This window comes from Melopsittacus undulatus, chromosome 3 (assembly GCF_012275295.1).
Source record: "Melopsittacus undulatus isolate bMelUnd1 chromosome 3, bMelUnd1.mat.Z, whole genome shotgun sequence".
NCBI lineage: Eukaryota > Metazoa > Chordata > Aves > Psittaciformes > Psittaculidae > Melopsittacus > Melopsittacus undulatus.
Window position 1 is genome coordinate 10,649,263 of NC_047529.1, and position 22,780 is coordinate 10,672,042.

General features: G+C 43.7%; 1 protein-coding gene across 2 annotated transcripts in view; it reads left to right on the forward strand.

Annotated features, from left to right (window-relative positions):
* Nucleotides 1-546: 546 nt before the first annotated feature.
* The window catches only part of SERTAD2 (SERTA domain containing 2), an 82,734-nt gene continuing 60,500 nt past the window's right edge, over nt 547-22,780 (forward strand). Inside the window, exon 1 of one of the 2 annotated variants that reach the window (XM_034060471.1) lies at nt 547-612. The gene's annotated coding sequence lies outside the window, so the exon portion shown is untranslated. The remainder of the gene's footprint in view (nt 613-22,780) is intronic. The other variant, XM_034060470.1, reaches the window with a different exon arrangement.

Here is a 22,780-nt window from a genome sequence, read left to right on the forward strand (position 1 = left end):
CTCCAGCGCTGGCAGCAGATCCGCTCGCCCATTGGCCAGACACTGTGTCAATCTGCCTAACCGCCGCTCCCCATAGGCTGGCGGGCGCCCGGGGGGCGGGGCTAGGATGGCCTCCTTCCCTCCCTCGCCATCCTCCGTGGTCCCGCCCTGTGACTAACTCCCGTGTGTGAGTCACGGCGCGGCCCGTCAGCGCCGTTAAATGCCGTGTGCGGGCGGGCGGCGCTGCCTGGGCTGCCCCGGCCCCCTGCGTGCGGGTGGCCGCCTCCCCCGCTTCCTCCCCCGGTACACGGCTGTCGGGCCATACTTGTCACGGTGTCACATCCTCCCCACCGGCCGCGGCCCCAACTTCCCCCCTAGCTCGGCTGCCGCCGCCGCCCGGGGCCACCGCAGCGGCATGGGATAGAACACAGCCGCCTCAGCGCCTGGCCGCCGCCTCCGTCGCGCAGCCCGGCGCCTCGCCGCACGCTCGTTTTAAACTGATTCCCTCCTCTCCGGTTCACATTCCTCACCCGTGCGTTCCCCCCCACCTCTGACCCCCGGCCGCCCCCCGGTCCCCTCACCGCCTCCCTCAACGGTCCTCAACGGCGCTCGCCGCGGAGCCCCCCGGAGCGGGTGAGTGCCGGGCACGGCCTTCCCGGGCTCGCTCCTTTCTGCCTGCCGGGATGGGAGGGAAGCGGGGGTAAGGGGTGGGCGAGGGGCCGGGGCAGCCCCCGGTTGTGCGGGGCGGGGGGAGCAAGGTTGCGGGCCGGGTGTCTCCGCTGGCTGCCAACTGTTTGAAAGTTGGGGGCATTCGCCTCAGCGCAGCCTGGCAGTGGCCGCGGAGGCACTTACCTCCTCGGACTGAGGGAAAAAGGGGAAATTAAATATATATATATAAAACCAGGCGTTGTTGCCAACTACAAATGCATGTCATGCTGCCGGTGACACGTTTGTCTGTAATTTCTATTTTATTCCTTCTTTTCCTGCTTGAAACCGCGGTTGAGGCTGTGGCAAAGGTTGATATGAGGGGTAAGGGGCTCCCGAAAGCTGCCCGGGTCGAGCAGATCCCTCCAGCCCAGGCTCTGGCTGCTGCCCTAATGGAAAACCAGGGAAACCCACCTTCCTTATTCCAGGTGCACCATCCTCCTCCCCACCCTGCCGTGCCTGGAGGTTTCGCTGTTACCTGGGCTTGACTTGGCGTGGCAGGAAAATGCCTGTGTTGTAGGGTGAAATCCTCAGTTTTGGTGGCTTGGGTTGGTGCGGGGAGAGCTCAATGTAAAATGGTTATGTCTCTGTTTCATTGCTATCGATTTTTATTTCTTTTTCCCCCTCCTTAATGTATTTTTAGCAACGTGAACGGGGTGTGCGTTCATCGTGTGCCATACGTTTGGAGTAGCAAAAATACAGTAGATACGTGGAAAACCCCAGCAACGTTTCCATACACAGTGCGTCTGAAGCCTCAGCACTTTGCTTGGTTTAGTTATTAATATTAATTGCTCGATCTTTTGTAATTCATATCATATGGAAACTAATTGCTGAATTGAAGGCTTACCAAACCTCACAGCGCTCCAAAAATCATCTTTCTCGGTTATCTGAAAAACAGATCTACTGAACTTTTGTTAAGAGGAAAGGCCAACATCGTTCTGAGAATCCTCCACATAGAGTTTCTTTTTTTAAGGCAAGCACTCTTGTAAATAAGAAGTAGTAAATATGGCTTTAGTCAGTGACTACTTAAGTCTAGTCTTAAGTATGCTTAAGATCAGCAAATTTCTAGAGGAAATGAAGTCTTTAAATCTCGTCTTCTATCTACAAAGAGAGGGAGGGAAACAAAAAAACATCAGCCCAGAGATTGATACCAAACAGAAAATCAGCCCTTATCCCAGAGTAACTTGGTCAATATAACCTGAAAATTTATTAAATTGTTATTTTGCCTTTTTTTTTTGGGGGGGGGATGTCCTTGAGCTGTGGTCTCTTAAATCAATAAGAAGTGGGCCTGCTTTCTCCTCTAGTACTGGTTTAGCACCGGTGTAACTTCATTAACTTTAATGGAGTGAATTTGCATTAATGTGAAAAGTAATCAAGAAACCCATGATTTTAGAAGGCCCCTATAGTAGTGACGTGACAAGCTCTGATTCCTTCTCTCATCAGACCCAATTACGCCACCCTTACTCATGCTGAGTGGTACTTTACTGCGCAAGTACTCCCTGCGATGCTTGTATGACTACTTGTGTACAACAGTACCGGTCCGGGTGAGGTAGAGTGGTGCTTATTTTTTCATAACTCTTTTCTATTTTCCCCCTTCCCTTGAAATAAGAGTATCTTGGATAACTATTTTTCTTGGGTGGTGAAGAAAACTTCTGAGGACTAAATGTAAAGCTGCTCTGTTAAGTGACTGTACCAAACCCCTCCCTGTTTAAGGCTTCTTTGCTACCAGTGAAACAGGTAAGTTTTCTGTGTGTTTAGCTTTTCCTTGTTGCTATGGAAAGTAGGAAAAAAATAGTTGAAAAACTCATTCTTGTCCTGAAATTCCTCTGTGCCTGAGGGAATCCATACCTACATGTTGTGTTTGACTTGGAGTTGTTTTGGGTTTTTTTAATTCCCCTCCTTTTCTAGAACCCCCCAAACAATTCACATTGAATTTCTTAAATGTTTGCTATTGAAATCACTGGCAGCAGGATCAGGCCCTCAGTTGGTTTTCTTTACAGCAGTTGATAATGGCTTGGATGTGATGTTGTAAAATGATAATATTACCTGGTGTGTCCACAGCTCAGGTCCACTGTCTCATTACAGTGTCAGAAGAAAGCTCTGAACTAAGCAGCCTGTAAAGAAAATATGTCTAACAAAGCATAGCTGCCTTCTGCCTTCATGTTCTTATTTATAAATCTCTTGAAAGTTTGCTTGATGCTCTTCCAGAGCAAGACACAATTCTTTCATGTTTGTTTCATGTTTTCACTTCCTCCTATGACTGTGTTCATAGCTAAGCTTTTGTGTCACTGATTGAGATGTTATTGTAATTAACATTAATTATGAAAACCAAATTGTTTTTAGAGCCTCTCTAAATCCATATTGATACTGTCTACTTGTTTAGTGAACAAAAATCCAGACATTTCACCATTCTCAGACAAAATAGATTAACCACTTCCAAATTAATACACGCATGGGAAAACATAGCAAAATTTAACTGTTTTAGCTCAAATGGTGCATTGACTCTTGATAGAGATGGTGAATACAGTACAGTTGGATCTGAAACATTAAGGCAGGGTAAATGGGGAGCAAGAATGAGAATTAGGTACAGCCATTTGGGGAGGGTGTTTACACTGCAGAGTTCCACCACATTCTTTCCAAATAGGCAGTACTAGATTAATTGGGCCAGATTCTGCAGTCCCTGATTGAGCTAAACTCTCACTGAAGTATGCTGGAGCTGTCTGCTTGGTTGCGGACTGCTGAATATGGTTGAGAAATGGAGAAAAATAGCAGTGTTTGTCATTAATTATTCACAACATTTCAGATTCTAGACTGGAGAAGATATCTTCCTTTAACTTGATTTAAAAGGTGTTCCAGGTGTTTTTGTTGTTTGGTTTTTTTAAAGACAAACCTATTGAAAAATTTCTGAAATATACATATTCCCTATAGTAATGGTAACATTTTGTAATTATTTTGTAATGTCAGTTATAGTGACATTCACAAAAGTCTCCATGACTGATTTGGAATCGCCCCCTTGAAACAACTGTGAGCTGAGAAGGACCTTAGAATCTCTTACTAGAAACTGTAATTGTTGCAATATTTATACACTATGTTGTTGCATAGTCTGGGGAAGAAAAAAACAGGGGTGGGGAGCGTTTAAATGAGAATTTGCTGTCACGATATTGAATCCAAAAATAGATGCAGACTTGCAGATTATTCCCTGTCTTAAAAATGAAGTGTCTCTAATTTCCCATTTAAATAAGCAAAATTTGGTGTGCAGTTTGCTTTGGGTAATGAAAGGGGGTTTTTTGTTTCTGCTTTCAGTGCAGTGGTCCTCCGGAAAGTTAGAAACAGTGCCCTGGGGCTCAGCGGAGTGGAGGGTGTATAATTATACGGAAGACTCCATAGCATCAGTGAATTAGCATTAGCAGCTGAGTGAGTTTGTTAAGCTGTAGAGATGGTATTATGGAAATCAATAAAATGCTGATTTCTTTTTCTTATTGCAGATTCCATGTTAGAAGGAAAAGATGCTATTTGTTTGTCTGCTTTTCATGTAGGCTTGCCAAACCATTAGTTGATTTGGAAAGGCAGGTTTTTCAGTTCAGACAGTAAGTAGTCAGTTGGTTTTTTTAGCTCTTTTAAATCCTTATTTATTAGATTGTCTTCCAGAAATCACACTAACATCCTGGCCTGTAAGTGGCTTCAACTGTATCTGTTTGTCAGCAGAGGCAAGAGTGAAGGTCACTTATTTTTTCTTATGACATGCTGGTGTGGCATTGTTGTAGCCCTAATGCTGTATGTTCCTGACATCCCTGCTTCTGCTTTAAATTAGATTACCTCAAGTGTTTGGAGGGTTCTGATGAGATGCACTGAAATCCACGGTAAAAAAAAATGAAAGAGAAATAGTGACCTTAACTGTTTTCAGAGATGTGAGTCAGGAGGGCTGATATTAATCACTGTAAGATCTGTAATATCCATTGGCCTTTATTTCTTTGTCTCAAAGCTTCTCCTGCTTTTATACCAGAAAGACAAGTAACCAGATCGTTCATCACATTAAGTGCCTACAAAGAAATGACATATAGACAGCCTTATGTTGAGTACTGTGTAACATGCATGATGCATTAAGTTTTGATCATTTATATAAAACATTTTAATTGGGAGGAACAGTAAATGGGAATGGCTGTTATCTAACCTAAGGACTTTGTTTTTTCTTCTTCCTCACTGAAATGAAACTTCAGTTCATAATAAAATTCTTTTGTGTTAATACATCTGTATGCTATGACCCTTGATAAAATACTCTGAAACATTTTATTCAAGTAAAGATACACTAAGAGCTTTGGGGAAACCTGTCTGGCTTAGTTTAGGTAGCAGCATAACTAATGGCAGTCCAGTGGACTTTATGGAACTAGGAAGGTCCAACTCAGCAGCTTCTCCAGGGAGGCTGCAGCGAGCATCTGTTTTGTGACATGTGAGCTGCGTATGCACAGAGTGCAGATACAGTGAGGCGTGCGGAGCATGTTCTTGTATTAATAGAAACAGTTCAGAATGCTGGATTTATGATGCAAGCAACAGTAAAGGTCAGCAACTTGGAAAATTAATAATATGGCTCGTGTTGACATTTCAGAGGGAATTCTGATGGGGGTGTGGTTCCAGTGAATGTAAACTCGCTGCTCCGGCCGCACAGATAAAATGGACAGCCTCCCTCTTATCTCTTTGGTAACCCAAACCTTTTTTACTGAGAGACTGGCAAAATTATGTATATGTTTTCCCTATGCCTTATTGTTTCTGTTAATCTCTAATGAAATAGAGCCAGCGAAGGCCAGCCTCTAAGCTTTTAGTGCTCAGCTACAGCTTGGAAATGACATTCCACTTTCTAATGATTATGAGCAGGTGAAGTCACAGGAAGGGTGGGGGAGTTGGAGTAATGTAGTGTGCAAGTGAATTCCTGATTCTCTAAAATACTTGCCTCTAGTTGTAGTGATCCACACTGCTTTCTATCTTGGCATTGCTGTGGGTGTCCAGTTAAGGACAGTTTAGGAACATGGGGGGAGTGGGAGTTGGGGGGGGGGGGGGGGGTAGAAGGAAACAAGGAGATGAAGAGATCTCAGCTGAACACAAGCCCTTTTCAGCTCCTGTTGTGTGAAACAGGGAGGAAGGTCCCAAGAAATGACGAGGATAAGGTCTTTCATAATTACAAAATTACTGCAGTAATGGTGACTCTGAAAAAACAGCTCCTAGATAGAGAAGGCATTGTAGTCACTTTGCTGTCCTTTCCTAAGCTGTTACTGATGTGGTTAAAGCATTAGTTTTGAGAACAAGTGTGTTGAGAGCTTGATTTCATCCTCTTCAAGATTTAAAAGCCTATATTCCTGTCTTTCTGTGGGGCAAAATAAAATACTGCTGTTCGATTATCCAAATTCAACATTCTCATTTTAAAAAAGAAAACAACCACCAAAACAAAATGCACCCTGGTTTTTGTTGAAATGAAGTATTTCAACAGATACTCCTGTGGATGCCATTGTCACTCTTGGTTATCCTGTTTGGTTTTCTTTTTTCTAATAATCTTTTAATCATCTGCTTTCCTTCTTTCTGTCCTACTGAATTCCTTTTCTGTTAGTTTTGATTTTCTCCACTTCTTTCCAGCCAATTTTCTCCCCATTTATTGTTCTTTCCAGTTTTAATCAACTACCAGTGTTGCTGCTTGCTTATAGAATCACATTAACAGCTCCAAATAACACTTCCCTATGCAGGGTACAAATAAATAGCAACCAATCATTCCTTAAAAAGCTACAGTGGGTATGTGAAACCTGGGGGATCCAGCTCCTGATTTTTGTGGCCCACACTTCTTGGTTTTGGTATGGTGAGTGGTCGTGCTGCTGTCATGCAGTGCTAAGGCACATGTTGAGGTATGAGATGCCAGTAATATTTAGTGTTCTTTGCCCTTGGCAAAGAAAAGGTTCATCACTGCTGACCCATAGTCCAGAAGGAAAATGTGAAGGGAGAGCCTGTTGGAGGTGTGACATGAGTTGGAGCAGTCATCCTGAAGGAGTCAGGACCACAGCCAGAAATAATACCCAGGTGTCATCAGCTTCAAGCACGTGCCCTGTTGCTGTAGCAAAGCAGGAGGTTTGCTGATTCTATGCTTTGCAGAGCTCAATTTTTTATATATATATATATATATATGTTCTTCTTGTTCTATTTTTTGTGTATCTTCTTTGTTTTAGTCTTTTCTTGTCTTCAGTATGTCTTGGCTACTAGTGACCTCTCAGACTGCATCGCAGGGATGTTATAAAGACTTATTGGATTCTCCCTCATCCTGCCTGGATGTTTGGCTGTTGCCAAAGAAATTGAAGTCAGAATCAGGGCTTCTTGAGTACCATGCACCAAAAAGTATGTCTGTATGTGCTGAAGGTACCAAAATACTCTTTAAAAAAAAATCTCAAATAAACAAGATTTGTGGTGTTAAAAAAGCTAACATTTGGTTTGTGATGCAGTGTGAGAACTAAGGGATAAAATGAGATGGGTTTTCTGTGGTGATTTAAAGATAAAAGGTGCAACCTTTTTAAGAAAACCTTCAAACTATTAAACATTTTTAAAGGAACACACCAAATCTTTGCTGAACCTGCTAATTTGAAGGTGAGCAGCCCTCCTTCCTGTGAGAATGAACATACGTGATAGTAAAGTTCCTGAACAGAGCCCAAGTCTCTAGGCCTTGTGATGGTGATGATTGTTGCCTGATAGAAAGTGGAAGAGGTAGCAGCCAGATATGCAATGGGAAAATGCCCAGGAATAGGGCATCCTTCCAGCATTCAGACAATCCAAAGAGGCTGATTTATTCCCTCTTTTCATATATTTCAGTGCAAATTCTAGGGAAAGGCATTGTCTGTCTTTTCACGTTGGCAGATTTTTGTGGCATTCCCACCTCAGAAAGTCCAAAAGGGGCAGTGAATAAAATTAAAACCCCTCAGGTATAGTCTTCTATTCTCCTTTCTGCCATGTTCAAAATGAGATACTCTTCCCTTGTTCAGAATAAAAGCTGTGATAATCCATTTCCTTTGCTGTGATAATCCATTGCTCGAATGTCCTGGTGGCATAATTTGATTGTGGTGCTTGGACAGCTATCCTATCACTCCTATAAAACAACAGTGTTTGAAATGTTTTAATCCAAGAAATCCAGAGTTAAAATGCTAACAGCAGTGACTAATTGCATGCTAGTGAGTATTACTGTATCTTCCTGATTTATGTCCCTCATTGGCCAAGACAGGCTTGCAGATGAGCTCTTAACTTATTATTTAACAAGATGGTAGTGCTCTGTGTTTAAATTGCTTGTTGTTGTGGGCTCTTTTTATTCTCCTTCCTCACTGTGGGGATCAGATCTTCTTACTAGTTTTATGGGAAAGCCATAGCTCCTTCTGAAGCTGATAGAGGGTGAGTAAACAAACTGCATAGGGCTTCTTTCAAAAGCTAAAGAAGTAGCCTGTGCTACCCCAAAAAGCTGAAAATCCTTATTATCTCTGGGGCTTTTCTGTGGTTTCATTTTCCCTTTCCTCCCTGCTCGAGCCCTGTTTCTGAAGGAGCTGGAGCAATAACCCAGCCTATCTTACATCTTTCCATTTGGAAGAAGGTAAGGAAGGAAAGAAGGTCTGCATTGGACTGCAGATGTTTTCTCTCACCCTTTCATCACCCCCAAGTCTCACTTCTTCAACCTGAAAAACAGGGGAGGGAAAATTCCCACTTGAACACTTTTTCCTGTCTTTAATGAGGGATTAAGGAAAAATCCCTCTTCTACAAAGAGAGGAATACTGCAGGTGAATGCATCTAGCACTCTTTAGGAAAGGGTCACCACCACGGGGCTGCTGCTAGGAAAGGTTGCCAAATCCCAATAGACTTTGCACCAGGCTGTTGTGAAAGCCCTATAAAATGAAGTTGTTGCATAGCCAGTGTGTGCATGCGTATTTCTGAAGGCTGTGCTGGATTTCTGCCATGCCACAAAACCCATTAGAATAATTTATAATAAAAAGTGGGGCATGGATTTCAGAAATGGATAATGTGCTGGGGGAAGGAGGAAGTGGATGCCAGAGAAGGCAAATCTGAAGGTTTTCCTGGTCAGTGGATGTACCCCAAAGTGCAGATTTTCTGTCACTGTAGGGGAAGAAGCTGCTGCCCTCACTTTTGTTGTCAGAGATGACTGCTGTGTGCTTGGCTTAATATACATATTGCATGCTTATGCATTGCTGTTTGTTTACTTGCAGTAGGACTCAGGATATTCCAGGTTCTTATGGATAATCTCTGCTCCAAGGACTACACAAATATGAGAGAGGCCGGAGGAAAGTAAATAGGTTTGAATTTACAGGTTAGTACTGAGATACAGAATGACATTCACAGGGTGCAGGGCCCTTGAGAGGAGTGCGAGTGTGTGGCAAAGGTGTTGTGCAGGTGAGGTGGGGAGGAGGATACCTGAAGTGGCCTCAAAGGTGAAAACAGGCATCATGCAGGCAAATGCTCTGACTGCTGAGCCTTCCATCCATTCTGCATTTATCAGCCATCTAGACCTAATAAATGTGTGAGTTTTGGTCCCTGGTGTGTCTGGAAAGAAAAGAGATCCTTTGCTTTGCTTCTGCATTACAAGTCAGTCCTTGGTCAGTTTAGAGCTCTCGACACCTGATCCATCTCTTGGATGCCTTCCCCTGTATTTGTCATTGTGTGATGTGACAGCTGTGTAAGTGCAGTTATTCTGTCATGTTCTGTGCAGAGAAATGCTGTGGAAATGGGAATGCAGGGGAATGAGGCACATGAGGTGTGTGCATGCAACATGACCCTTGACAAGACCAGGGAGAAGTAGCACTGGGGTTTTACACGTGCATTCCTTGGGGCATAAAGTGTCATCATCTTCAGTTCAGTTTTTGCTGCAATGAAGGCCCCTGAGCATGTCTGTAATACAAAACAGAAAACAGAAAGAAAATGTTTTCAGCCATCATCCTAGCATTGCTTATGTGTGTATGAATCATTCCTCCTCCATCTGGAAGGATGAGATGCAGAGATCTTTTCTGTGGAGGTATCTAACTTACATCCTCATAGCAGCCAGCAATTGGCATGACAAAAGGGTTACAGCTAGTGGCTGGCACTTTTCCCATCCAGCTTGCCACTGGAAAAATAATGCTTTTGCAATGTGCTGCTTCTTCAGGCACCAGTGTGCAGAGCCAGTCCTCAGGACATGCAAACAGAGCAGTTGCATGTTGTTCGCTCTCGTTTGTGGTGCCTCCTTGGTGGCCCAAGCACTGGGAAGTGGGAGTAACAGCACTGAACTGGTTTTCTTTATTAGAGTGTGACATGGAATGGATGGAAGCAGTGGGGTATTCGTGGAATATCCCCAGGTGTGGGAAGAGGAGCAGCAAGGCATCTGGTGCTGCCAGTGTAACACCAAGTGTGGGTGAAGACCTTGTTTTGCTTCTAACCTTGTATGCTTTGCAAAGGACAAGGCAGCATTTAGTAGTATTGAGTGTACAGGAAAAAAGGTCTGGTTTTTTAAATGTCATACATTGTTCATGTAAACTTGAGCACCTTGTGTATATTCTATCCTTCACTTGATTTGCAAGAATACTGAGGCCCTGCCTCAACTAACTTAGTCCCAGGTGTTCCTGTGATGTCAAGAAAGAATTTTGTATTAACTTCCCTTCTTTTTGTAGAGGAGTGTTTAATGTGGTGTCAGAATGGGCAGTAGGAAAAAAGGGCCCCTTACTCTCAGTACTCTGTTCTTGCAAATCTGCTAATCTTTGTTGCTGAGCGTGGAAGAAAATGTCCTCATCTTGCAGCAGTGATCAGCTCAATGTGCAGTTCGAATCTAATTGTAGAAGCTGGATGTTCTTCTGAAGCTCCTTGAGGCAGTCTTGAAACCCACCAAACACATGCCCATGGGATTGGATGTGTCTTTGCTGCTTCCTTCTTCTGGACAGTTGGAGATGAGGTAGAGGAGAGTTGAGGATTTGCTGCCAGCCCTCAGGGTCTTTGGTGCATTTAATGAGCTGGTGTTTGGACCAGTTGTTCTCAGAGCTGGGACCAGTGGCTCTATCTGGGGAGTGCTGAGGGAATAGGAACCCTCTCTGCTCCCTGTTCCTGCTCTGCATTTTAACCAGGGTCTGTTCTGCGAGGCAGGCTTACTTCTTCTGCAGGAACAAAAGTCATCTCTCCATCTTGCACAGGGTAGTCTGGAAGTTTAGGGCACTGCTCCTGCAAGACCTCAGCCCTTATTGGGATGGGAATGGAAGCGAGGGAAACATAAGTCTACCTCAACTTGGGGTAGCTAAGTTCTACTCTGCTGCATGGAGGATACAGGCTTGGGGGCACTTATGCTAGTGCCTTGTATACGAAGTGAGGAACTTTGGCTTTTTGAACGACAGGTTCCTATCTTTGTGCATGGATGGAGGAACATCCTTTCTGCTTCTTTGTAATGTCTGAGTTTAAGATGCAGCCCTGTTCTTAACATCTTTTGTTGGATGATTCTGCAGGCAGCAACGTTCTGAGCTCAGGGGTGTGAAGTACTGGCCTGTTCCCTAGTATGTATTGGTTCTGGGGGAGAAGGAGGTAGCAGATGGCGTTTGTAGGCTTTCAGCAGCAGAGTTCCTGTTCTGAGGTGGGAATACATGTGCCCCTTTCCTTTGGAGCTGTTGTGACTGCAGGCAGGGACTGCAAAACCCTCCTTCGCTGCTGAGGCTGAACAGATAGTCAGAGACTGTATCTGTCTGCTTCCTCCCAGAGTGCTTTTGGAAGGACACTTTGGAGCTGGGATGTGAAACCATGTCATAGAAAGACAGTGCTGTGGGGAGTGAAATGCTTCTGCATATTAGGGCTCAGTGCTGGACTTTGTATCTGGGGAGAGCTTTTCTTCTACTGTGTCTTAAGCTTCTGCTTTTATCTTTCCTCTGATACCTTATAGTCTGGAGAAGGCCCTTCAGGCAGGGGTGCTTTGTTACTTTCTTTAGCTTCATGATTGCTGTTTATACTATAGTATAATAAACACAATTGCTATTTCTGGCTTATTTCAGGGTGTGTGCTTTTGTGTGAAAAAGATCTGGATATGTTAATTCTGCCATCTTTCTTACCTGTGCCTGAGATAGTCTGCTTATGATCTTTCCTGATATGTAACAGCTATGGAAATAACAATCTTGATGCTCTTGGAAGCATTTCAGTAGCTTGACTTTGATAAGTAATACGGTTGTAGTAGGGGTGAGGGGTGATATGTAGTCTCTTGCTTTGAAAACTGGCATCTGGATGCTGCAGAGCATGGTCAGCATGCAGAGGTTGTTCCACTGCACGCTTCACCTGCAGTGTCCAGTTGCAGCATACGCTCCATATATATAAATTCAGCTCTTATTATTTTGTGTGACAGGTCAGAGTTCAAAGTCTGGGGACCCCTGAGGCAGAAGAATTGCATTGCTGTTCGTATGTGTACGCTCAGCAGGTATATTTTCTGCTGTAATGTGTTCAATATCTTCCAGTCTGAGTAAGCGGTGGGTATTTCCACTTGCTGAGAGGCTGAAGGCTAGGTTCTCCTGACCTAAATTCCACCTAATGCTCTGTGCTTGAAGGCCAGGAGTCAGCTGGGAGGAAATAAAAGATACAGGGACTTAGGTGCAATTTAGAGCATGTGAATCTGGCTCCTCCTCTCCTGTGATACCAGTGTGCCATAAGCATCAAACATGGGAAGCTAATAGTGAATGGTCCAGGCCACTGGCAGTATTTCCACTTCCCAGAGTGTTTCTAGGCATACTGAACTGCACTTGCCACCTCTAACCCAGGTCCAATTTGAATTCTCAAGTTGATCCCATCGGTGTTAGGTAAGCAGAGAACCTGATCCAAGCTGCTTATTCCTGGAAAGTTCCTGACATCTCACAGCGTTTACCTTCAGGAGGGTAACCAGAGGGGTGGGGGAAAGGCCTGGAGCTATGATAGTGCACATGCTGTTTTCTGCCTTTGGGTTGTTTTCCTTGCTGGTTTTGTGGGTTCTTTTGTTTTTTCTCTTTTTAAGTCTGAATGCTTGCATGCACCTGTGGCCTGGAAGGACTAGGCTGTGTTCTGTCAGCACCAGAGAGATGTGGTGTTGAATGAGGAAGATGCTTGGGCTCTCAGACATGGGGTGCTGGGGGTGCTTTGCAGCATTCCCAGCGTGTTTGGCTGTGGGGGAACTGAGCCCTCCCAGGCTTGCGTGTGGCCATAAAGAGTGTGATCTCTCACTGCACTGGCCCTGATAATCTCTGACTATCAATCATCCTCTTCTCTTTTGGAAGAACTTTGACTTAATAATAATGAGAGGTACATCAGTTTGAGTAATTCCTGTTTGAAGATTTTAAGCTCTGTGAATACTGAAGAATATCACATCCTAAGCTTTTGAACAGTTCTGTCTGTAATACAGTGCTGTTCTTGGAATGACTTGTTTCAACTATAGGCCCATTTTAAATAGAGCTATTTAAGTATATGTTGCTTTCCCTCATACATGAAAAAGTGAAGTTCAGTGAATAATGAGTTACCATGGGGCATCACGAAGGAGATAAGAACTCATCATAGCTTTGCAATAGACGGCAATGTCATTAAAGGAAAAAAAGACTTTTTGTCTATAAAGTTTAATTGGAAAAGCCAGAAATCTCGAGTGGAGCTTTTAGCATGCTGACCAACTGGAATATTATTGTGATAAGAGCAGATTTCTGTGTGCAGAGGGTGTCCAAGGTTTTGACTGCTGCATGAGCAACACGGCTGCGGTATATTTTCCTATGTGAGCCATTTATGTAGATAAGCGACAGTACCTGATTTCTGGTTCTGCAGGGGAAATGTAATACCCTATTAGTGAACAGCTTTCCAAGAGGCAGCAGTTGTCATTAAAACTCAGCAGTGGACAATGGAGCTGTATTTGGCAGGTGTGGACTTTCCTTTTTTAACTTAATGGCAATGACTTGCAGTTATGTCATGCTGTAGTTTTAAACTGTGCAAGGCAGTCTGACTCGTTTATGTTCTCACTCAGGCTTTTAACATGCACACACAAGAAACTGGTTTCTGGGATTACTTATCCTATGGGCTGGAGGTAAGGATGACCAGCCCTGGTGTACAGGGGTATCAGGCACTGAGTTTTGTAACAGAGCTACTACTCTTGAATTTCCCCATCTGCAGAATATGGGTCCATCCTACAGTTTATAAAGAATTTTAAGAGAAGTGATGTGCAAGATCCATGCCACTTTTCTTCCCTTTGTAGTACTTACTTGAACTTATTGCTTCCAGTAAGTAGAATCATTGTACTGCTGTGGTCTCGGTGATAGTTAGCAGGACACCACGAGCTGCCCATCTGCAGCAGCTCTGCTGGAAAGGTCTGATCTGCAGGAGCCCTTGTTTGCTCTTAAGGATGAAATGCAATTGAGCATCTGGTGAAGCCTGCACTATGGTAGAAATTAACTATAAATACGTACCTGGGGATTTTTAAATCATTAGGCTTAAATTGATTATTTTCTACCAGTCGTAAGACTCCTAAAACCTGCATTTTCTCCTTCCATGAGAAATATATCAGTTTGGTGGGCAAAGGATATGGTGGCAATAATAATGTATAAGGAGCAGTGTGAGGAAAAACACAACTTCCTGCTCTGTGGTGTTTCTCATCTTGTTTTTTTTTAACTTCCTAATTATGTGGAGTTGGGAGAATGAGCTGGTAGGATATGAGTGTTGCCATCCCATAATAAGTTGTGGCCATGGGTGCCATGCAAGCATGAAGCTTCAAGAGATGGTGATGTGTTCTGAGGACAGACCAGGAATAATTCAGGCCTGCATATGGCTTTCTCAGGTAGAAGGTAAGCAAAGGGAATGTCTACAGAGCTGGTGCCCAAAGCTGGAATTGTGCTCCCTGTTCCAGTTAAACCAATACATAAACAAACCAGTTCACTTGATGTTCCCATTAATTTGGACTGCTTACCTTTCCAGTTTTTCCAGCTTGTGATTTGAGCAGAATGAGACAGTAGGAAAAATGACAGTCTGGAACTGGCTTGACTTGTCTGTGTCTCTCCCCAGAATGCCAGTTTCTTTTCTACCATCAAAATAGGGAATGGCTCCATAGCTATTGTTCAGGACACCTGAGACTCTACAGCAAAATCATCTGCCACTGCTTAGAAAAGGGACAGCAAAGCAAAACTTGCAGTGTTTTGCCAGCTCCTTCTGTGCCTCTCTACCTACTAGGGCTTTTCTCCACCGTACAAATGGCATAGCAGCTGTGGCTTGAAAATCACTGGGGCTTTCCCCTCACCCTGGGGTGTTTGACTGCATCCAGCCCTGGCACCTTCACAGGCACAGGCAGCAGAAGCTGTGTGTGGTCAGTGCCACGTCTGTGTGCAGAGCATGATGCTTCTGACAGCCCTGCTCTGCCTGTGTGTCCTTCTAACATGACCACAGTGCACAGAGAAGGCTGGTCCTTGGAAAAAGACAAGTTGTGCTGTTCTTCTGACTGGAGGCCTTGAGCCTGCAACAACCTGGAGCTTTTTGTCCCTGAAGATAGGGAGTAGCCCAAATAAAAGCCTTTCTTGAGCCTTTTGTCCCTGAAGATAGGGAGTAGCACAAATAAAAACCTTTCTGTTTTAACAGAGAACCAAACTCTTGGGTTACTGAGGGATCTTTGGGACTGGTTGGAGTGGGTTTTCCCACTGTGTATGTGGGGAGGGGGGCATGGTAGGGAGAAGGAGACTGGGTACTAGGTGCAGCATTTAATCTGATTGTGTAACTCACCACAGCATGCTCGTGACGTGTGTTTCTGACTTAGACAAGAACCACTGAAGGTGCAGAGCTCCTCCATGTCCTCCCCCTTCCAGGAAGTCCTGACAAGCTTCTGGCTTAACAGTCAGTAAGTCCACAGAGCCCCTTGGTGCTTTGCCTGTGCAAAAAGAAGTTGGCAGTGGGAGTCATTTTCTTGCTTGTGTTGCTGACTGTGATAAAAAAAGTCTGCTTTCTTGACCTGGAATGATGCCGAGGCAGTGTGCAGGCTGGAGAATGCAGCCAGTGGTCTTTGCCTCGTGTCTTGGGTCCTTTGAAAGAGATTTCTATAGTATCAAAGTAGACCCTAACCTTCCATGGGATCTCCTGGTTGAATTCGAAGGTCAGTAGCTGAGATCTGAGGTCTGCCTTCTCCTCAGGCTTACTTGGCTGTCAATTTTTATATAGCTCTGTGTGGAGCACTAGTATAGACTTTGATGTACTGTATTCTCACCCAGCGCTGAGGGCTCCATGCTTTTGTATGCTGCTTGTGTATCAGTGGATACAGCTGGTATGCTCACCTACCAAAAGTGTTTGTTTTGTTCCCTTGATATTGCTAGAAGCCATTCTCAAGTATGTTCTGCCAGACAAAATAAAACAAAACCTGTGAATCTCAAACTTGGAATCTCGAAGACGACCAAGTGGGGAAACTGCATCTTTGGCAGCATCAAGGCCCCCTGACAAACAAGATCACAGCCGTGATCTGTGTCTCTTGAGACTTCGGAGATCAGGAGCTGGATTTCTCATACTGAAGTTTGCCAGCCTCTTCTTACCAAAAGAAAGGGAGGGGGCTTGGAAAGAAAGAAATAGTTTGTTTCACTGGAAGAAGTAAAAGGGATATGCTGAAAATCTGTAACTGAATTGGCTTGAGTGTATGATCAAAGCTCTTGTGGTAATTGGCTGTGATCTCTAATGTTCACACATTGCACAAGGGTGGGTTTTCGTTTGCTGCTGGCTTGCCTCCTTTCTCCTTGGCACAGAGAAGAGGGAATAGCATGTCAGGTGTCAAGAGGCAGGAAACAATCCCCTGTGTGCACCTAAGGGACTGACATTCAGGGACTGGAGCTGGGAATAAACTGTGTCGTAGACCAGGAAAAACACTGAGTAAATGACGCTAGAGTTTGATGTGCAGAACAGTGCCTGGCAGAGGAGATGCTGGCTGCAGCACTGCACATCCTCCTGGCCTCAGTGGAGTAGTGCCTGGGGAATTGGAGAGGCTGAAATCCTCTGTGTTGGTTCTGAATCCAGCATATGTGATAATCTGTAGGCTCCAGGGGGAGAAATCGAGAGGATTACAAACTCCCAGAAGGTTGTTTGAATGCTGTGTGTACTTGGATGAGGAACACCACCTAGGAAAGGAGTATTCCTCCTTCTTTAGAAGGAGCTAAAGATCAGCTGAGACAATTTGCCTGAGCATTATTACATAGTAGCGTAAAACTCAATCATGAGATTTTTATTTTTGAATATTTAGCAGATTAGGGAGTAGTGATAGAAGTGATCAGAGCCATGATTAACTGCGGTGCTTTTGACTTTGTGGCTGAACCAAAAATGTGGGTTGGTTTGAACTCAAAAGATGAAAATCTTCTGCTGACATGAAAAATTAAGATTTTGGGTAATCTTAAACCCAAGTATTTTGGATTGTCTGAACTCCTTTAGGTTGAAGAGTGATTGAAAACAGTTTTCTAGTTTCAGAGAAATAGGAATCTTAAGGGATGTTCATTGAATTAACATTTATTTCAGTCCTCCTGAATCCACATTTTGCTGAACATAAATAACATGGGACAGATTCACCTGCAGAGGGAAAGGGAGCTGTAGTTGCCCCAGCTGCTCATTAACACTCATAGTCTCTCCTATATGATGGGAGTGTAATCTCAACTGTTCACCTCCTTTATTCAGAACATCACTGTGCCCTTGAAATAGTTCTCCAGACCAAAAAACTTCCCACCATCTGTAACAGATGAAACTGGAAGTCAGTCACAGTGAGAAATAGAGCTGAGGTTTTTTTTCCAAAGAGCAGTGTGCATGTGGAAGGCAAGAGAAAATGATTCCCTAATGAAAAAGCAGTAAAAGAGCTAAACAAAGGTCAAACTGTGTGGACCAGATGCAGACAGAGGCTGAACCTATTTGCAGTACATATGGAGTGCAGTATAAAACTGCAGTATAAAAAGGTGGCCAACCCAGGGGATATTAGCATGCATAGATAACACACATATATGTAGATAATATATGCGATGATACCTTCTGAAAGCCTGTCATCAGAACAAATTGCAAAGCACAGAATGCATGCAGGAGTTCAAAAGGACATAGCTGGAGAGCATAATACCAAGATCACCACAGAAACAGTGATCCTGGGGGTCACTTTGTTTGAAGCAACCCTTTAAAGCTCTACAATGCATTGGCAAGCAATTTCACAGAAAATGAATTTCCAGATAGGTGCTGGAGCTGGGTGCAGGGAAATTTCAGGCAAACAAATGCAGAAAGGACTGGTGCCAGCCTTATAAAAGTGAAAAAATAAGCCCCCTCAGGTTCACCTGCTGGGCACAAGATCAGCCCATGTGGCAAAGCCTGTGCTGGCATGTCTGTATTGTAGTTCAGTACCATTCAGTAGTGCTTTGCTATGGAATAGAAAGGCACATAAGCCTGATTGGAAGCGCTCTGCAAATGCAGTTGTACAAATGTATGTGCTGAGCAGCGTTCTTGAATACAAGAAGCATTTCAAGAAAGAGTGTATTAAAGAGGTTTCTGGTACAGGTCCTTGCAACCCAATAGCGTGTATAACCCATATTGCGTCCCCTTGACCCTGAGATATGAAACAAGAGGTGAAAGTGTAATTTTTGATTCAATGTAGTTACCGACCAACTTATTATCATATGATTCTGGTTTAAGAAGTAAATGCTATTTGAATTGCTGTCTGTATACAAAACATCTAATTGAGCCTACCTTGAGAACTCTTTACCCCAGTGTGGTTACATGAGGAAGGTACAGAGATGAGAAGACTTCCAAAAGAGGAAATCATGTCTAGACTTCAAAATGCCAGTTCTCAGTTTTGTTTTAGGTGGTGATATCCTGTCTGGTGTCTTTGAGCCTGCGTGGAGGAGAAATAATTGACTGAGAGGAAACAGTAACATAAGGAGATGCCACTTGTCATTTCAGAGTAAAAGTTCCAAACTTTCATATTGAAAACTGTCACCAGCCCTCAAACTTTGTCACAGACTAGAAAAGAACGTATCTTTTATTGTCTGATAGTGTATCAATGAATACCACTGGCCAGCAGTGATGCGAAGTGTTCTTGTGAAGGCAGTCTGTTAGTCTTGACTAACTTGTATGCTGTAACCAATGTGCCTTCTTTGTACCTTTTATGTTAAGGTTAAATATTTAACTTCTTTCATGTCTTAGCTGTCTTGGGGGTTGGGATGGATGTCCTGATTCCGAGCTGACTTGATAAATGTATACATAAAACATTGGACCTAAGGGGTTAAATTCACTATTTTCAGTAGTTCAAATTAAGTTCCCCCATCAGTTTTGCATATTTTGTGTGTGTACTGGGTCACTGATGTTGAGAAGGGGGATCTCAAACTCAATAGTTCCCTAAATGAGGAGGAAAACAATTATTTATGTTGTTTGTGGTTAACCTACGGAGCAGTATTAATGGTCTGTAAAACCTCTTCAGGTAATTGACTCAATAGAAACTTCTGAGAAACTGTTTAAACTTGGAAGCTCCATGAGAAGATGGGTAAGAGGGAGTTAAAATCATGAGGAGAGCGAGTTGGTGTGCATATGAAGATCCTCTTGTGATGCATTTGTGGGAAGTAAGAAGGCAGAGGAGTGTGTATTTAGGTGCTGAGGGGAAGAAGCCGTCAAGTGGAACCCAAAATCTTCAGTGCAGTTACTTCTTTCACTCAGATGACAGCGGCGGTCTGTGCTTGGAGGCAGATACTGGAAACTTCACTTGAGGGGCAAACAATTGCATTTTTACTCCTCAAATTCAAATATGCTGGGGTGTTTTTGCAGGCAGAAATTATAATGTAACACTGAAAACTTCAAATGGATCCTTACAGCCACAGAGAAAATTATATTTGTAATGTGTAAAAGTTGTGCTTGAAAACAGGACTTGTATCTTCCGTCCCTTCCCATCTGCACACATTCACACACAAATAGGCTTCCCCTTTACAAGGAATAAGTTGATAAATGTTATGAAAAAGTCAGACTTTGCTGCATTTTTTTTCCCTCTGGACTGTTACTATGTTTTAGCATATTCTCATATAACAAATTTGAATTGAATTTACTTAACATCAACCTGAGGCTTTCCTAGTCTTAGAAGAGAAGGGGAATGCAGTTACTCTGAAAACTTGAATAGTCCTAGTAAAACATAGCTATTTCTTCGATGCCGTCAAGCATTCAAACTTTCACCTAAGTCTGTTTATTGATGGCTAGGCATTGCTTTTTAAACTGTTTAACTGTGTAAGCTTCTTTGTGGGGATTTCAGGGGTATCCCAAGCTTTCTTTTACTCCACGGTACTTTCATGATGATTTCATCTATGCTGTGATAGTTCTTGCAAGAAAGCTGTCAGTGTTTCCCTTTCCTTTGCAGTTTCTCAGAGAAGATGGAATGTTGCATTTTTTTTTGTTGCTTTTACTTCTTTTTGCAGTAGAAAATAAAAGCAAGTTGCTTTTCCCCCACATTTGTGTGTGCCCACAACTAGACACACAGTCTTTCTCTCCCACATGTGCGCACGCATGCAAACACACACAAGGAGTTTGTTCTTGCTTGTGCAGAGCCAAAAGAGGCTGGATAGGGCTGTCTTCAGCTCAGTGGAAATTGGCAGCATCCCATCTGCAGTAAACAACAGCCTGACGTCAGCTTACGCAGCAGTGATAGCAGTATAACTTGAGAGATTTTTGAACTGGCCAAGCTGTTGAAAGGCTATCGCTGGGTTTGATAATCTCTGGCTGCACTTGAGAGGAACTGGTGCAGAGGTGGGGGAGAGAAATGATGGTTAATGACAGAAATAATAGAGCAATTCCTGATAACTTCATCTGGGCTGGAGAGGTGAGTTTTAAGTCTTGCACCAAAGGGTCTTTTGATTCCCACCTCGTTGGCTGCAGTTGTTCTCTCCAGTGTTATTCCAGGTTCTGAAATCTTGGCTGCTCTGTAGAATTCACATTTGTTCCATGTTGGAAATCGGAGAACAATTAAAGTGCCATCTAACAGTCAATCAAGCAGATGATGAAATTTGACTTTGCTATTGTGTTGAATTAAGCACTTTCATTATGATTTTAATTCCTGATGTTTGCTTTATTCAGTTGTAGATACAGCTCAAAGAACTGAGTCTGGTGATGCTGAGATTTTTACTAGTTTCTGTATATTCAGTTTCTATTACTAGGATCCGAGTATATAAATCATAGAGGCCCTAAATCGTGACCACAACACCCAGAGAAGGTTTACTTGAATGATACTTGGTTCTTCATCATTATTGGGTCTTCATAATTATCAAATTAGGCTAGAATGAAAGTACCATTTTGTGGTGCTGGTTCCAGATAAGGCCTCTAGCAAAGTAGCTGTTTCCCTGCAATGCTACAAACGCCTTGACTGCAAAGTTAGCGGAGCCTCTGCTGCATTTCTGAAACAGAGCCACTGTGACTTAAATTTAATAACAGATGGTTCTCCTCATAACCCCACAGTTGAAAGAGACTTCTCTATTGTTCAGTACTACCGCTGAAAACACATTTCCATTATGAACTTACAGTGCTCTTATGCCAAAACCAACAGTTAAAAATGAATGGTTTGCTCTGGTAACAGGACAAAACAAACATGAAAATCATTGTGTTGTGTGACAGAAAATAGGAATGTTAAAATTAAAGGTTGATAAAGCTACCAGAATAACTATTTGATGGGCTATTCTTGAACCAATGACACTTCCAAGCAAATATTTCAAGGATATAAAGAACAGTGCACGGGCTTCTGCGTTGTTTCTTGTACTGCTGCAAAGATAGCAAAAAGCTCATATTCCATTTAGGTCCCGTCACGAGGGATTCACACAGTTTTGTGAAATCCTGGAAGGGAATGTGAATAACTGCCAATATTAAACGTTTTCTAATTTTTACATCTGCTTTTGGGGTATATTCAGACTGGGTTAATCATAAAAACTGCTGCAGTAGGGAGAGACAAGAATGGGAGAGGGAAAGAAAAACTGGAGTTTGTCTAAGATGGTGTCTGTCCTGTTAGTGGCTTTTAAACCTTTTGACCGTATCTGGTGCAGATGCACAAGTCTCAGAGATTCACATCCCAGAGAAAGTGGGCAAGAAAGTGAGGATCTGTCTGAGCCCAGTGAATTCCTGGAGAACAAAAGCAGGTGTGATCTGTGCATCTCGTCAAGAGGACGATTGGACTGGGATTGCTGTGTGAGGAGAAGGGAAGAGTGAACAGCAGCTCTTTCAAAACCAGGAAAATCCAGGCTCTCTGTGAGTCTGAATGTCCTTGGAGACTGGTGTGGCTGCTTGACATCCTGCTCCCCACGAGGGCTGCATGTTACAGGGTCTGATGGCTCTTGATTTATGAGAAAAGCCCAGGACTGTGTTAGGAGCCAAGCCACTGGCAAGCTTGTGCTTGAGAGCCTGCAGTAGCACAAGAGTTGACAGCTCAGGTAAGGAGCTTGTTCAAGAGGAGCTGGCTGGAGTAAAACCTAAAATCTCAGGCTGAAGAGCCAGGCAGGCCATGGGTGAGCTGAAGACTGGCTGTGGGCAGAGCCAGAGCTCTGCTGCAGCACAGGAGACTTGTGAAGTGGGTGGTGAGGCCCTGGAGCAGCATCAGTGTGGCAAGGTGACCTTTCCCAACTGCAGACTTCTTACACTTCAAGGCCCGTGGGCGATTCCAGCATCACGACTTTGGCCTCATGTGAATGTGAACTTGCCAGTGTGTAAGAGAAAGGCAAGCCTCTTCAGCTGCGGGTGTGACAGTGTTAACCTGTGGACAAAGCCTGGAGCAGGCTGCCTTAGGTCTGTTTATCATCTCTTTCATTGTCCATGCCTTCCCTTCCAGCCTGCCTCCCTTTTCTGGGGTCTGGCTTGTGCCTGGGGAGGGTGGAATTGTGACTTGTAAGACTGCAAAACTCCTTCCAGCAGACTTAGCTAAGCAGGGATCTCATCCTAGGTCACTTCAGCAGCACTGTGCGTCACACAGGGCTTGTCACAACCTCCAGCAGAACTTCCCCTTCCAAAAACCATACCAGCAACTAGCAAACACAGTTAATCTCTCAGCTGCAGCCCTGCTGAAGATCTGTTATGGCATGAATGGGAGGAGACATACAGTAGGGGAAAGTTCCTTCATGTTCCTTTTTTTCCC